We start from the raw sequence: 11,583 nt of genomic DNA, 5'->3' as shown, positions 1-11,583 counted from the left end.
TCCATTTTTTCCACATATGCTTATCCGTGCTGCTGAGAGTCTGAGCTGCCAGCTATTCCATCTTCCTTCTACAAGGAGGAAAGAGCAACCTTGGTGGTGGCCCTAGCATCCTTCTTAAAAAGGATAGCATGGATATCTAAACTGACTTGTGGGCAAGAGCGTGGTTGTACAGAGTCAAGGGATAATATGGGTGCTTGGGACCAAACCCAAAGATTGTACTTGAAGGCTCACTGAACAAGCAAGAATGGCATAGACATAGCCAACCAGTCCCAAGCATGAACTAAACTTCTGTATAAAACCTGAACAAAATCATTTTACTTCTGTATTTTTTTTCCCGTATCTATTATTATTTTTTTTATTTTATTATTTTTTTCCCTGCTAGCTTCTAGAGCTTTCTACTTTAGCTATTCATTCCAGAAACAGAAAAGTCACATTTAATCTAATCCATTGACGTAATTCTGAAGTCAGTATGTATCAACCACTGTGTTTGAAGCCCTACAGTCACAGACTTTTCAATGGCAGCTTTTTAACGATATTCCAAGAGACCGTTTCTCTGCGCTAGCATGTATAAATACAAAGGAATGCATCAGCAATAATAGAAACGTAATAAGGAAACATTTAAAATTAAATTGTGGTGGATCAAGAGTAGAACAGTACTTTTATTCCCTTTGGATGCATTTGTAAGTTAATCTAATCATCATTCAGCAGTAGATACAATTCTAGTCTACATCAAAGCAACTAAAATACTGCTTTGATGGTTTAATAGTAGCTGGCAGTGTAATGACAGATGGCCACAACCACAACCTAATTTGAAACAAGCTGCAATCTTGGCTGAAGACAGAACTCTTTGAAATGTATTCCTTTGAATGAAGAAATACAAATCGAGACCAGACTATAGTAAACTTTGAGTACCATGCTTGATATACCTTCCTCATTGACACTGCCTTTACCAGCTGCTTCAGTGAGTATATTATTCAATGGCAGCAATAATATTGCTGTTTAACATTCATTACCGTTAATTCAAGTATATGCACGAAAACTGTCATTGTAAGAATTCTGCAAGACACCACAAAATTGCATTAGCAACCAGGCATAGGCTCTTGAAAAATTAAGAAAAACACAACATGATCAGCCACAATGGTGTGACTTTCATTGCCATGCCTTCCATTACTGGACACACCGAATTTTCCTTACTAGACAAGAAAAAAATGACAGCATCTACTTTAATGAGGAAAATATTTTTTCTACAGTTACTTTCTGTAAATAGTCTACTTCAGAATTTCTTTAGCAAAAACTTACTATAACTGTAAGGTTGCCAAAACTGGAAAAAAATAATTACATGCACTACAAGTTAAAATTACAAGGTGCAACAGAAATTGCTTATATGCTCCAAAGTTTCACAGCAGATGAGGCTTTCAAAATATTATGGTTTTGTTATTTAAGGGAATTTATTTATTTTTGCTTGCAGGAATAGTATATAGTTTCTAAACTCGATCACAGTGAAGACAAAGCATCATTGAGTACTAAGGGAGTTACTCAAGTATTCATAGGGTAAGTGTTTAACACTGCTGCACAAAAGAAGCTTAAAGAAGTCACACAAATGTTTCACATTTCTCTGCCTCAGCTTTGTAGTATGTAGACTACGTTCCATATTCCACAATAATAGCAGCCACCAAAGTTCTAGAATGTTCAGGAATTTAAGGGCAATGAAGAAATGTGTAATTTTATGGGGCTATTTAAGCTAACTGGCTTTATAGATGAACTTTGCAAAGCCTGTTGCATTACAGCATCAAGTGTGGATGGAACGGAGATGGGTGAATGCATGTTCCACCACAATCCAGCTCTTCTGATTATACTTGCAAAAGATCAGAATTTCATAACTTTCCACAACCTGTCCGAAAACCTTAGTGAAACACTAACTACAAAGAGCATTTTTCTTAGGAAGAGATATTCCCCCATCACAAAGAGTAGCAAAATATATTTACCCTTCAAAATATTTTCCGTATGGCATTAAAACATAACTGCTTTGAAATTCAGTAGGTTTCTTCAGGGAAATAGTATAAAACATAACAGATTAAAAAACCCTTTCATGAAGCAGTGAATTAGATCTACTTGTTATCAAAATTCTGTGAGCATTCATGAAGAAGAGAAAAAATTTGTAAAGATTAATTGGCAGAGACAAGATCTGCTCTTAGTAAAAAAAAAAAAAAAAAAAGCTGTAAACTACAGTGAATCAGAGAACCAATTTCCTACAGATCTTTTACCCAAACAACAGCAACATACTCCTATAAATGAGATGTAAAGAATATATTATTTTGGATGCTTATGCTACTTAGGTGGAAAACATGTATGGGCTTAATAAACAACTTCAAATGATATCTTTAAAAAAAAATATAGCTGCCCAGCAACACATTGATAACTACTGTAGCAGAAAGTCTTGACATTAGAATAAAGATTAAATGCCTTATCGCTTAAATGAGTTGTCTCTGAAGTTCTATTATTAAAATTAATATGTGGACATTCTGTCACCTTTTGAAACATCTTCCTACAACTTTGAGGAAATCTTGACAAAATAGACAACGTATAAGATCTTCAGACTTTTGCTACATACTGTATTCCATATAGCACTCCTCTTATATGTTTTTATATTGTAGTGATTAGGAGTTTTACCATAGTAAGAAAAAAAAAAGGCATTCTATGTATTTCCCTTAATTTCCTTAGATTTTGAAATGGTGCAGTTTGACATTTCAGAGAAAAGAATGAACTGGTTGATATAATTATAGGCATTAGAAATACAGTTTGACACATTTTACTTTAAAACACATTGCTTTGAAACATGTTGTCCTTTGTATTACTGCACAACCCTATAAGCAACATATTTAAAATGAGTTTATTGCACTGATCTTCTAAATAACACTAAAAAAGGGTAATAATGGGCTTGCATTTAAAACTCTTAAAAATCCCAATTAATGACATTAAGGACATTGTAAACATATAATGCACACAATGGAGAAGGCATTATTATCGTATAAGTTACACTGCTTTCAAGCTCAGGAGTTTGTGACAAAAAGCTTTAGAAATGCCCTGGAAAGTTCAATAATATTGCACAGGATGTAAATGTGGTTAAGGTTGCTTCTTTGAGCATCTCTTCAAATTATGGGCAATGAACATCTTACTCTTCCAAGAAGCCCTTCCAGACAACCTGGGAATGTTGCTACTTGACTACTATTTTAAAAACAATGTGCAACTTTAACCCACAGCTAGAGGAAAGCACAATACTTTGGCAGCTCCTCACCTAGAAATACTTCTCTCTGGCTCCTAAGGGCCATTTTTCATTTTGGTTGTGATGAATTGCAGGACATAATCTGTTTTTTTCTAGACAATGAAAATGAGGAACCTCAGTTCAAAAAAGAATTATTAAAATCTAGTTGGGTAGGCAAATTTTGGAATTTTTTAAAGTTGGCTAGAATTTATAGTCTGAGTCTTCAGATTAACATACTAATAATCTACATGCTTATAAAGAAGCTTCAGGTTTCTCTCTATCACTATAAATGTCCACTATATTTGTTTATCAACAATGTAAAATGAAGTGCTTGCTACGAGAATTTCTAGTAGCACTGCTTTCTTGCAGGATAAAGTCTGTATCTTGTGCTGCTTAACAGAGCTCAGTTGTGTCACCACACAAATAGGAAGGATGTATGAGTGTGTGTGTGTGGTGGAGAAAACAATGTTCTAACATTTTTGTTGCAGTTTGTTTAAACCTAAGCAAAAGAAAACAAGGGCTCCGGATAACCATCTACAATCGAGTCACACTACTGCATAAGTGGTACAGTTCTCCCATAGCTAGTAACGTGATGGTCATCCCAATTTACAATTTCCATACAGTTAGAATGAAAGCTCTGCAGACAAACCAACAATTCCACAATCCCTGCCATCAAAAGAAGTTGATCACATGCAGGGATCTTTAAACGTATGATAATCTTTCATTGTGTTTTATGTTGCTTTACACTAGACTTAAAAGACTGCCATCATAGACCTTTGGGAACCTCTGGCTGCACTTAAACTCTGGAGTTCAGGATGAACATTCAAGAGTCATTTTTTGTACTTTTTAAACTGCTTTACTGAAGAACACTCAAAACTTAAGGTGAACCTCAGGGGTTCTTATAAGATTTGGAAAAGTTTGTTACTTAAAATGACCAATTAAAGTAAAGCAGCCTCCTAAAGCCCTTTTCTTCTACACTACAAAAATAATTAACTGTAATTCTGTCATGTGCCCTCATTTTCAGCTTGGAACCATAATGCAGATTCCAGCCCATTATCTTCTTATACAGTTTATAACAAAGAACTTGTTAAGTGAATGAGGTGGTCTTAATTCTATACATACATATATATAGCCTCAGTTCTCTGCATGACATGGAATTATGCTATAAAACGTACATAGTCTTGTAGCTGGCAGGTCCTTAATACAAATCTGACTCTCCACAGAAAAGCACCCCAAAACAAAACCCAAGAACCTTGAACATTTGTTATATATTCTTCACTTTTTTTTTTTGTGTGTGTGTGAGCACTTAGCAGGTTACCCTTTGTTTTGATTTCTTTCTTGAAGTCTAATTATTCCATATGTCCTTTCATATTTTGTCTGATTTGTAATTGCATTTCTCATTATCATTTTTTGATGATATGTTGCTATTTCCTCTGGTTTCATTCTCTCTTTTATGTTTTGCTTGTACAAAATTAATTACATTGTACCTTCAAGCATAATTTTAACAGTGTCTCCGTTGCACTGTCTGCCTTTAATTAATGCTCTTCTAATGTAGGTTTTAAAGCCAAATGGTGCAATATTCAGAGCATCAAAGAAACAAAAGATCTAACAAAGCTGAAATGAGAAAACCAGACAAAGCAGCAGAAAACGTATTCTCATTTGAAAAATATCACATCAATTTTATTTTAGAAACGATCACCCAAATTTGTGGTAAAGCTCACTCCATTCTGGGAGTTAATCTGTAATTTATGAAATGAGATTAATTTCTGAAATGTCAGCCCATCCACTACACCTCCCTAATCCACATCCCTGTGGTGGGATTTTTTTTTTAAATAAAAATTTGGCCAGTCCCAGAGTTCTCCCATCAAATACAAGTATTCATACACTTATCCAAAGCATGAAGGCAAAGAGAATAAATGTTCTGTTGGTGGTCTACTCAAGAAGGCAAAGTCTATGGATTGGACTTCCTGCACCTTTTAAAATTCATAGCGTTCTCTAATCACTGACCTAATACATATTCAACCAGAAATCTAAGTCTACCAGACAGTGAGGTATATAACTTATTATATGGGATTCCAGATTTTAGACTCATTCAGATCTTTGCTTTTTGAGGTACTTCAAAGCTAAACCCTGGTTGTTTCTGTTTCTACTAGGCCTTTTTTTTTTTTTTTTCTTTAATTGAGGTCAGAGGTTTTCTTATCACTAACTTTCCAAAATTCATTTTCAAAATGTAGAAAACATGAACAAAAGTGAGGTATTACGTCTTTGAGCAGTACAAAATAATTTGTCAGTTATACACAACTATTTACTTAAGTGACCTTGGGTAAGTACCAAGATCGGGACCATGCTTTTAGCTGGATATTCAGATTAAAATGACAATGTCATTTAAAAACAAACATCTTTTACAGTTGCAGAACCCAATGAGCAATAGTGTTTGAATATACCAGCCTGAATTTATTACATACAAAGGTGGGACATATTTTTCAATATGACCATTTTTTGGGCCACAATAAAAAGAATATTTTAGAAGTAGATCATTACGGTTAATTAAAACATTAGGGATTTAGTTTCGTTGGATAGAGGCACTCCATTTCAGAACAAAAGTATGCATTTGTTTTTATTTTTCATTTGTGATATAAAGGCATCAAATTAAAAAAAAAAAAATCACTTAGAAGGGAGGGGAGCTGCCTGACAATTATTGTGATGGAATATTTTAATGGGGACAAAACCTGTCCTGGGATTTACATGACTGGCTATCACTGACTTTGATCAGCACTGTACTCACACATCAAAAGACATAACTCATCCTAAATCACTTTTGCTCATTGTTTGATAACCACCAGCCAGTTGAAATGGAATTTACACACTGTAATCACCTGCCTACATTGAGCCCAAGTATGCAGAAATCATTGAAACAAGCTTCTGGAATTTTATTTGCTTAATTAAAAAAAAAAAAATTTAAAGCACGTTTTGACACGCTATGTACGGAAAAGAATCAAATAAGACTTGTAATAGACTAGAATAAGAAGTAAAGGAAACAAAACTAGGTGGGTCATATTTAGAGCCTAGCACACTTGACAGTGTCTCTTTAAGGTGAAGGAATAATACAGTCAAAGTTCCACCTTTCATAGTCTTATAATGTCAAGAGAACAGTATTTCAAAGCATGACATTACACAGGCTTGGTCTTTTAAAGAACACAAAAAAACCCCTTTGATTTCAGAAACAAATGAAAGGAAAAAAATGTGACTCTGAAACAAAGCACTGCACACACGTATATTTTTAGTGCCATGTGTTCAGAATAAAGAGCCATATGCCCTCACATTAGTTAATACAGGAAAAAAGTATTTCCAAATCACCTTTGAAATTTCAATTCTTAAACAGTAAATTTGAAACTAGTCAGTAGGCAGGGGCTAGAAACATTTTGAAACATTAAATACCTTAAAACACTCTTTGTATCTCAGTTTTGCTTTCATCCATGATCTTTTTCTTTGAGGATTTAACAATGGAATTTTTTTTTTTTTTTTTTTTTTTTTACTCCTGCAGCTTCCTTCTAGAGCCCTAAACTTTCCATACAGTCAAAAATATGGCAGCTACTTTTCATATCCCAAAAGATCAAAGTGTTCAGAGAAAAACAAAGATACAATTTAAATATTGGCTTGTAGATGTGGTTGAATTAGTTTCTTCTTTTTAACCTTTGCTAATATTTGTTCTTCTAGGAATTACAGTAGTCATATAATAGTGTTATATAACCTTGAATCCAGAATATATTCCTTTTACTTCAGTATCTTAGCAATAAACACTTTCATACCAAAGTATTTTATGCCTCAATAACTTTCATTGTTTATGGGACAAACATTTAATAAAAGCAGCATTCCACACACAATGTTATTTGGATAACATCAAATGCAAATACACAACACAGAAGAGTTTGTAAGCAACAGAAGAAAAACAAAAGATGCATGAGATCTGCTTTGGGAATCAGTAAAATGTTGGGACAATTTTTTTATTATTATTTTTATTTTTATTTTTTAATACTCATCGAGTATTAAAAAAAATAACCATCTAGTTTCAGATTATTTTAACCATTTTCAAAACATTTTATCAGTTGTAGTACTCCTCTTGGCAAGTGTTCAGAACTAAGTGTACATTATAACCTTAAGTGCAACTTCTGCATGAACAGGTTCGTACTGCTAAGAACATATTTTATCTGACTGCTCAGACATGTCCACACTTAAATTTAGCAACCACATACCTAATGGGCAGGATTTGGGCCTGAATATTCAGTGTACTTAATACAATTGAACATTGAACAATATCCTCCTAGGTGTTCCCCCCACCCCCCCCCCCCCCCATAGATTCACTTAAAAAATCTGAGATAAATTTACTCTAACCCAAGCTAAATGATCAAGATGAGCTGACCTCCTGGCTCTCTGAAATTTTCACTAGAGAGAATGATCCTGAAGTAGACTAGGTAGCTATTTTTTCTGATTAGGTCAGACAACAGCTTCCACTTCAAGCAGTATTTTATCTTCCATAACAAAACATCTTAGAGCTTTGTCAACTCCATGGTGCCAACCTTTATGACTCCCTAAGTCATACTTGTTTCCTCGTTTCTAAAAGAGCATTTGCCAAGTCAAGCTCACTGAACAAGCTAGCTCAACTTCTTAGCTCTCGCACTACATCAAAGCATGACTATCAATTTCTATCAACTATTTCTCAAATATTGCTGGTATTCAAACTTCAAAGTTCTTCCCTATACAGTGAGAAGTCCCAGGTCACACAAACTGAGCTGCACCCATAGGACAGACCAGGTGTTTGTGCAATGAGTTTGATGGAATGGGTAGTCTCCCAAGTGCGTATCCAACCATTGGACTGTATGTCCAATGAGCATTACTATTTTTAGTCAATACTTGCTCTTCCAGACAAGTGTGCAAACAAATGTTGAAGAGGAACCAGTGATTCCACAAAAGAATCCCATACAGTTGCTAGATTTACAGTTTTAAAACAAGATTCACACAAGGCACACAGCAGCAATGAACAATAAAAAAGGAAGAGTCAATAAAGCAGGTGGAACACTATGATGCATCAGTTTTTCTGTCCTTCCAGTTATATTATACAAATTCTGAGAAATGCAAATCCTACTTTGACAAGAACAGATAGTTACCAAAGGCAGAACTTCGGTCTTTTCTGTGAGTGTAATTTTAACTGCAAATAGAGACAGATATTGCAGCTTTCAAAAGAAAACTCTCTTGTTCTAATTTGACTATTTGAATGTTGACCAGCTAATAAAAAAAAAAAAAAGGAAAGAAAACTGTTTGAAGTCAACCAACTAGCTTCAAGAGTATTATGCAGCTACTTGCCTATATTCAGCTTTTACATTCTCCTACAGTAAGAAACTGTTCCTCATGCACACTAATATTAGGAACTTCTGTACCCCCTCCATAAGAAACAAAGCAACAGCCACAGAATTCTACTGCAATTTCTACTCTTCTATGATCCCTTAGGCACAAACTAGTAATGAAGTTGGGAATAGGCCTCTGATAACTATTACTTTTAAAAGACTACTTCAGCTCTGTAATCACTTGGTATTCCATTTAAATGCAATTCAATATCCATTATTTTACCATTGTGAATTACTTGTGCATTTGATGAGATCTATAAAAATACATAAGGATATTTTAAAGATAGTGGTGTCTGAGAACAGAAGCATTGTAACCTTATTCACTTTAGTAAATGAACTGCTGTGCATTTTGACCAATTGCTGTGATAAACTCATTCTGAGCCCCAGGAGACATGTAGATAACATTCCTAAATTGGAATGCTGCAATTTTTGGGAATAAAAAATATGTCAGGATATCAACTCCTAGTTCCCTAAACTCTATTATATGTTGAGTCATTGAGTCTCAACAATGAGATAAGACAATTGCCATGCAGCATGAAATATGGGTTTAGGGCTCAAACAGTTTTGGCAAGAAGTCAGACTCACCTAGTCTTTGTGATCAATAGTGTCACAATACACCTCACAACAGAGTAGCTAACAGTACACAGTGATCAAAATGATCATTCATGGTATGGAATCTGACTCATTTGTCACCCTTAGTGCTGCTATTTTAACTGTTTAAAACACTTGAAAAATCCCTCTTGCCTAGCTTAAATTACACAATTTAAGCTTAATCCTTTAATGAATTATTTAAATGAGGCAAATGTTCACTTGGTGGAAGTTTGAGGTCTGAGCTGTGTTATACAATCACTTAGAGATACACGTTACCTATATTTCCAAATTCATCATTCAGTAACAAACACATGAATTATATGCTTACCTATAGAACAAACTGATTTGGCATTGCACTTGTTCTCAGTTCAAGTACAGAAGCACTGATGTATTACGACAGGGAAACTACGTCCCCTTCACTCAACCCACAGTCTTCATATAGGTATCTAATAATAAGTTAAAGTTCTTTAATGCCAAAACTAACAAAGTACTGGAAATCCCATCGATTTCAAAATTTTCTATATAGACATCTTCAAAAAACCCTGCTTAAACACCCAAATCTGTACTTAGCTAATCAGAGGATTTGCATCCATTCAGTTAGCAGATATTTATATCCCAGACACATGCTAAGACAGGTCTCATGTAAGAAAAGTGAGGCAGTCTTAAATTCACAGCTTGATTCCTACCCCTCTTCTTCCTCCCCAGCATTTTTTAAAATATTATAGCTTTATGGATATCTCCTTATTCTTTTAATGGAAAATGTTTTGATTAAGGTTCAGTTCTGAAGTCAGTTTTGCCTAATGCAGAAACACTAAATTTACTACTCTCTACCTTTAATCATACAAAACATTAAAAGTCTTTTTTGTAGCCATATCTTTAATGGTGTGAACCATCCCCTGCATCATCCAAGTCTTTGAAAAACTTCAGGCCATGTTGGATTGTCTAAGACTTAGCTGACTATTTTAACTCTGATAAAATACATCCAGAGAATGGGGCTGTTTATTTTCTCATGTTGCATCCACAAGGCAGAACAACTGACTTCATTGCTCTAGACTAAGATGTGGCATTATGTCACCTAAGTAAAAGCCAGAGGATATAGACAGCTCAGGTCGTGTTCAAGAATGGAGAGAACAGACAGAATAGAAGCTACTGCTTAAGAATCTCTGCATGCATTGTTTGCACTATCTACTATTCTTTATCTAATCTTATCTCATAACATGCACATTTCAGTGGAGAACTATATCTCTGTGGAAGAGGCTACCAGACAAATGGTTGGAGAACTTCATAAATATACCATTGCAAAACTCCAACACTTCAAAATAAGTCAACCAGCAAACTGAACAACTTCAACACAACCGCAAAATGCTGTGCAAGATAGATCTCACAGTATTTCTTGCTGTGGTTGAACAATTGTGACAGCTTCGTATCCTACTAAAAGAGGACATCTTAAAACAACCCCTCATCATGAATTATTTTTGGGTAGTTCAGGAAAGTTATAGCACTTCAGAGCTGATTTCTAACTCTCTCACATTTACTGCACTGGCTTAAAATTCTGTACGCTTTGTTCTTTTCCTTTGCAAGAAAGGGAACAATACCATAGTGCGCAATTTCTAAAAGAAAAATTAAATAAAATTAAAGACACCGTTGAAACAGATTTTTTGTACTAAAAAAATCAAATAGGGATAACGCGTCTTTGACTCATAACGGAACAGATCAATTGTTCAACAGTTGGAGTTTGTGCAGTTTTATATAATGATGTGCTCAAATGACAGCCCTCCTATGCTTTGTTTCCCAATGGCAATGTATGATAACAGAGGAAAAGCCATGTAATATACTGTAACAATATCATGTCTTGATGTTCCCATTTAAGAGAAGGAAAGCACTGGCTGTTAACTTTTCTAAGGAAGGAGACTGATGGATGGGCGGTCTGTGCAAACTAAGCCCTCATGAATACAGCAAGTATTCTTCTGTAGCTGAATAAACACAAACACTTGCATTGGAAAACAAATCAGTTTGTAGGCCCTTGGAGGCTTGCTTGCCAAGAGCAATCCCAAGAAGTTTTACAGGCATGGCTATTCACACATGATCATCTGCAACATGTTCACTAGTATACAAATACAGTAAAAATCCATCTTCACATTTGGATGTTGATCTGACTTAGGTAACTATAACCAATATTTCAACAGCGAGTACAATATCAAAGACCAATTTATTTAAGAAAGACCATCTTCTGATACTTGTGGGGCATCTCCAGAGGCAGACTGAATTAACCAACAAGCATTACAAGAGAAAGTATTCATTAAACTCTAGCCATATAAACTACTAAGT

The sequence above is a fragment of the Anser anser genome (genome assembly GCF_964211835.1).
Source record: "Anser anser genome assembly, chromosome: 16".
Classification (NCBI taxonomy): Eukaryota; Metazoa; Chordata; class Aves; order Anseriformes; family Anatidae; genus Anser; species Anser anser.
Note: the sequence above shows the minus strand (reverse complement) of the source record.